Source organism: Lactuca sativa, chromosome 8 (genome assembly GCF_002870075.4).
Source record: "Lactuca sativa cultivar Salinas chromosome 8, Lsat_Salinas_v11, whole genome shotgun sequence".
Classification (NCBI taxonomy): domain Eukaryota; kingdom Viridiplantae; phylum Streptophyta; class Magnoliopsida; order Asterales; family Asteraceae; genus Lactuca; species Lactuca sativa.
Genome location: NC_056630.2, coordinates 60,280,219 through 60,285,548, shown reverse-complemented (window position 1 = coordinate 60,285,548; position 5,330 = coordinate 60,280,219).

The window sequence follows — 5,330 nt, the reverse complement described above, 5'->3', positions numbered from 1 at the left end:
TTATCCATCTCATTCAGGTCTTAATCGGTTAAGACTTGCATCCAAAATTCAGATCTGACTCCTCTAATACGACTTAATCCATAAAGTTGAAACCTTTAAGCCTTTGCATGGTTGTAAATGTCACTTTGTTCTCAAAACACCGTTCCTCTTTCCATAATGAGACTATAATTCATGCATGACACAAGACTGGATTTTTATGAATCCTCAACACCATATACACTAGAAAAGGTCAGATCTAAGCTCATGGAGACTCTTTGCACACAAAGTCTCCAACTTTGAACCAAAAACCCTAAAAATGGTCCAAAAAGCAAAACTTATGAAGAACAAGGAAAGCTTTGAGCTTTTTACCTCAGAAGGGATCTCCAACCACTGTAGAACTTGGATCTACACTTGTTCTTCAACTTCTAGCCCCAACAATGGCTCCTCCTTCTCCTTCTTCACCTTGAAAGGATAACTTCAAGCTCAAAAACACACACACAAGCTAAAGCACGAATCTCAGCTCTCAAAGGACTCACTCAAGGGGATATGGTGGCTAGGTCAAAGGACCACATGTTCCTTTTATAGCGCACAAGCCAGAAATTAGGGTTTGCATCTAGGCTCACTACGCCCAGCGTAACCCCTGAGTACACCTAGCGTACCCGGGCGAGTCCATGTTCAATTTAAGCGCGTGAGTACGCGCGACGTACACCTCAGTACGCACAACTTTAAGGGACCAATTTGCCAACTCTCCAAAATAGAAGGGTCATAAAGCTTACCTGGATTTCGGGTTGTTACATTTTTTCTTTCTATGGTTGATTTAATATTTTCATGATTGAAAAATGATTTTGGGTGGGTATAAAATGGTTTTAATGTTATTTAAATTTTAATGTTTTTGTTGCTAAACTCATAGTTTATTATAACTATTTGTGAATAAAACTCAACAATGAGAACTTCTTGAGTGATTATTGGAAGGAAGTTCTAACGCTTAGACCAACCAATGTTTTAGTTTTTAGATGGGTAAAACAAAAACATGTATGTATGGATCTAACATAAGTATCATTTCTTATGGGTTTGGCGAGTGGGTTCAAACTGTTTTAAAAGTCGTCTCATGCAAAATGGTCAAACATGAGAAAGTGTGCATGAAAAAATTACATGTGTGTATACCTTTTGCGTTTCATACTTTTGGTTTTTTGCGCCATATAGCTTCTCAACATAATCTAACGGTTCATGCATATTAATGTTACGACCTCGAGTTCTATGAATGTAAATTTTAAAAGAATTGATTTTGTCATCCAAAAATAATTAGCGACGCAGCCTTTTCCCCTTTAACCGCTACACCTATATAGAACATTTTCTTCTAGTATATTATATAAAAAATATATTCTGTCATATTTTAAATTATATTTTATGTACATATATTTTGTAGGAGATGTTACACCTATATAAAACATTTTTTACTAATAGTATATTTTTGTCATTTAGATTTTTTCCATAATTATTTTGTATGTTGACAGCTTGGTCTTTATGTAGAAAATATTTTTTTTAATAAAATATGTAATGGTGAAATATTATAGAGTAAATTATACGAATGGTCCCTATGATTTGGGATAATTGGCGCGCTTGGTCCCTAACTTATTTTTTTAACTCGGAATGTCCCTATTGTTTGTTTTTGTTAAGTGCTTGGTCTATATTGTTTGTTTTTGTTATGCGATTGGTCCCTGCGTGCCTAAAACACTATTATTTAAATAGGAAAAAGTTGTGGGATATGTAAGGTAAGATGAGGGGGTTGGGGTGTGTTTATTTAAATATTAAAAAAAAAACAAGGGCAAAATAGTTTTTTTAGGTAAGACAGGGACCAAACATGTAATAAAAACAAACAGCAACGACCTTCCGAGTTAAAAAAATAAGTTAGAGACTAAAGGCGCAAATTACCCTAAACCATAGAGACCATTCATGTAATCTACTCAATATTATATAATGATATCTATAATAAATTATTAAAAAAACAAATATCGTAAACCAAAATAGGAGGACTATTGGGCCATATGAGTTCAGATCGAGAATAGTGATTAGGCTTTTTTCCAGTCAAACTCAAATAAATAGGACATGGGCTGTGGATTTTCAAAAACGGGCAGAAGTCTTGTTAAACCCGGTTCGTTTGCACTTCCAACTTTCTAATTCTAAAATATAGCCAAAGGAGAGTTGAACACTTTTTAGAATATAGATACAGTAAAAAGTTAACATGATTTAAATTTAGCCTATAAATTTGAAGAAAGAAATGATTATCTATTGTTTAATGATGACAAAATCAGAAAACCCTTTATGGACCAACATGCAACAACAACTATTATATAATGCATGAATTATTGTGTACGACAAAAAACTGTTATGTACGAATCACTTTCCAAAAAAAAAAGGAAAGAAAAAAAAAACAAACGCACCAATCTTTGTATACAAGGACAAAAGGTCCATCAATAATTGAAAAACCGAACCTATGTTTACCACAAGCAACAAAACATTTATGCAACAAATTAAGTTTAGGGTTATCATTATATTTTAGTTATTTTGCAGTTTAATCATTAAATTTATTTCAGTTAATAAAATTTATCTATTTTTGAAGAAAAGAATTCACGTTAGCCGGTGGGACTCATGTTTATAGTTTAATATATGTTAAATTGATAGTCTCTTATTAACTTACATAACATCATATGTATTTTCTAAAATAATATCCAACTTTAAGAAATTACTTTTTTATTACCTATATAATAATATATGTATAACATGTTAGTCCGAATAAAAAAACATTGGATAAAAAAACCATGTTATGTTCAAGTTTAACACCTCAAAAAACAATAATTATAGATTTACAGAAGTCATAATGAATATTGTTTTTAAGTACATAACTTTTGTTAATTGGAATAAAATATGATGATTAAAATGAAGAAAAAAAATCAAACTATAATTATTTTTATGTATATTTATCAAAATATGCTAAAAATAAATAAAAAACACCAACAAAAAGAAAAATAATTTGTGAAACATATAAGGTGGGTGAGACATGAATGACGGCCTAATTGCGTTATGCGCGCTTCCAATCAACGACATATTTGATTTTCATTCAACCCCACTTTTCTTTTCCAACTTTATTTTATCTTTATTGATTGTTATATTATTTAACTGAATTTCTATAAAGATAACAATATAAATGTAAAAATATATATTTGATGATAAATGTTCTTCATCAAAATGTTATATTATTATATTGCAGAGAAAATTTTTTATTATTGTAAAGGTCCATGAAGAAAATAAGACTCTTCACCATAAAAATATTAGTGAAAATATATTACAAAGAAATAAAAAATCTTGTATTTGTTTATATACTCTTTTTTCTTTACAATTCAGAAAACAAAAGAATTTTTTTTAGACTTATAAGATGGAAACTTAGGTCCCGTTTGATAGTTACTGGCTGAAAAAGTGCTGACTGGAAAAGGTTTAATTGGGTAATAAATCCTGAGTTAGTAAGAAATTATGTTGTTTGATTGTACATCTGACTAATAAATTGACTGATGAAAAATGACAATTTTACCCTTATCTCTATATCAGCCTCCAAAATCATAGCCTTCAGCTTCATTTAACACCTGATATGTATGTATGTGTGTATGAGCAAAGATCACCAACATCCCACATGAATTCAAGTATCATAAGTTCATAACAATAAGTTTGATTCTTGATTAGAACATTGAAAATTTAGGTTTAATAAAGTATTTATAAATTAGAATGAAATAAGATTGTATAAATACAAACTCAAACAATTACAATAAAGCTATACAAAAAATAACCACATAATAGCGGTATATAAAATCCATTCCGTTCATCATCAGCCACCATTTCATCTATTTTATTAGAAGCTTAATCATCATCAACATGATAAGGATCTGCAGTAATAGAACTCACAATTAATACCAGGTAATATACCAAAAGCACAAGAAAACCAGCTATATGCATCTCATAAGAAAGTGGGAAAAGTTTCAACTGCATCAACCCTTTGTAGTGAGAATGCAGTTCTGAGTTTAGGAAGTCAAAACAGAGGGTAAATTGAAACCAAAATTGAAAAAAAAAAAAAAAGAATTCTGATTCAGATTTTCGTAACTCATACAAGCAACAGATTCTAATTTCTTGCATTATAAACAAAAACGGAAGAACAGCCATTCGATCTACTGGTTTAAAAAAAAAGACGAAAGAAAGAGAGGTTGCTTACCTTTGTTGACGCAGCTCTGGCCGGAGAAGGCGGAGGTCAGAGTGAAGGATAAACGGCGGTGATCTTGGGAGGAGGAGGAGGAGGCGTCGGTGGCTGTGGAGAAGAAGGATAGCGATGATTTTTTTGTTGTTGCGTATTTCTTTTAGGTTGAGAGGGAAGAAGAAAGAAGAGGGCAGGAGAGTCTTTTGTTCCAGTCAGCAACATGTTGTAAGCTGACAGAGTAATTCATTTGGCCCAGACATTCTGAGCCACTCAGCAAGTATCAAACACGTTCGTCTGACCGAGTTAGCCCAAATCGCTGACCCAAACCGAGTCAGACGGGTATCAAACAAGGCCTTAGTCTATTTCATATTGATTAGAATAGGAATGCCCATTCTTAATTTCATATTAGAAAAATACTGAGTCAAATTTGTGAGTCAAATCCATCCCGATTATTCAATTTAATTTCTTAATATTATATTTATCTTTATAAACCTTCGAAATGTCATATTTGTTCAAATCTTTTTGTTAATATTTTTAATAGTTTATAATTATTTTTATATCTTGGAATTATTAAAATAATTAAAGATTTTAATCACATTATCCTTACATCTATAATCATGAAATATCACTTCTAAATTGTTGAAATATCATTACCTTGACAAAAAAAAAATGTTTCATCTTCAGCTTTTTATGGAATGTATTGCATTGATTGTTTAGTTTTTGTTTTTGTTGAATATCATGTTGTAGAGCTATGATATTTTAGATATTACAATTGATAGTTTGATATTTAAAAATAACATATATGATATTTTTGATATTTAGAAATGACATATATGATATTTTGATTTTTAAAAAGACATATACAATATTTTAAATTTTTATTAATGGTATATGTGATATTTAAAAATTAAACTGGACAGATATAATATTTTGGTGTCTAATAATGGTATATACGAAATTCTTTCATTTTAGATGACAATAGAATACATGTTTATGCTAAGAGCTTAACCCAATTCCATGACCAAACCGCTTAATCACTTCAGAACTAGCAATACCAATCACAAGATATTTTTATGCTAAGGACTTAACCTATAAAGTCGAAGGCTTTAAG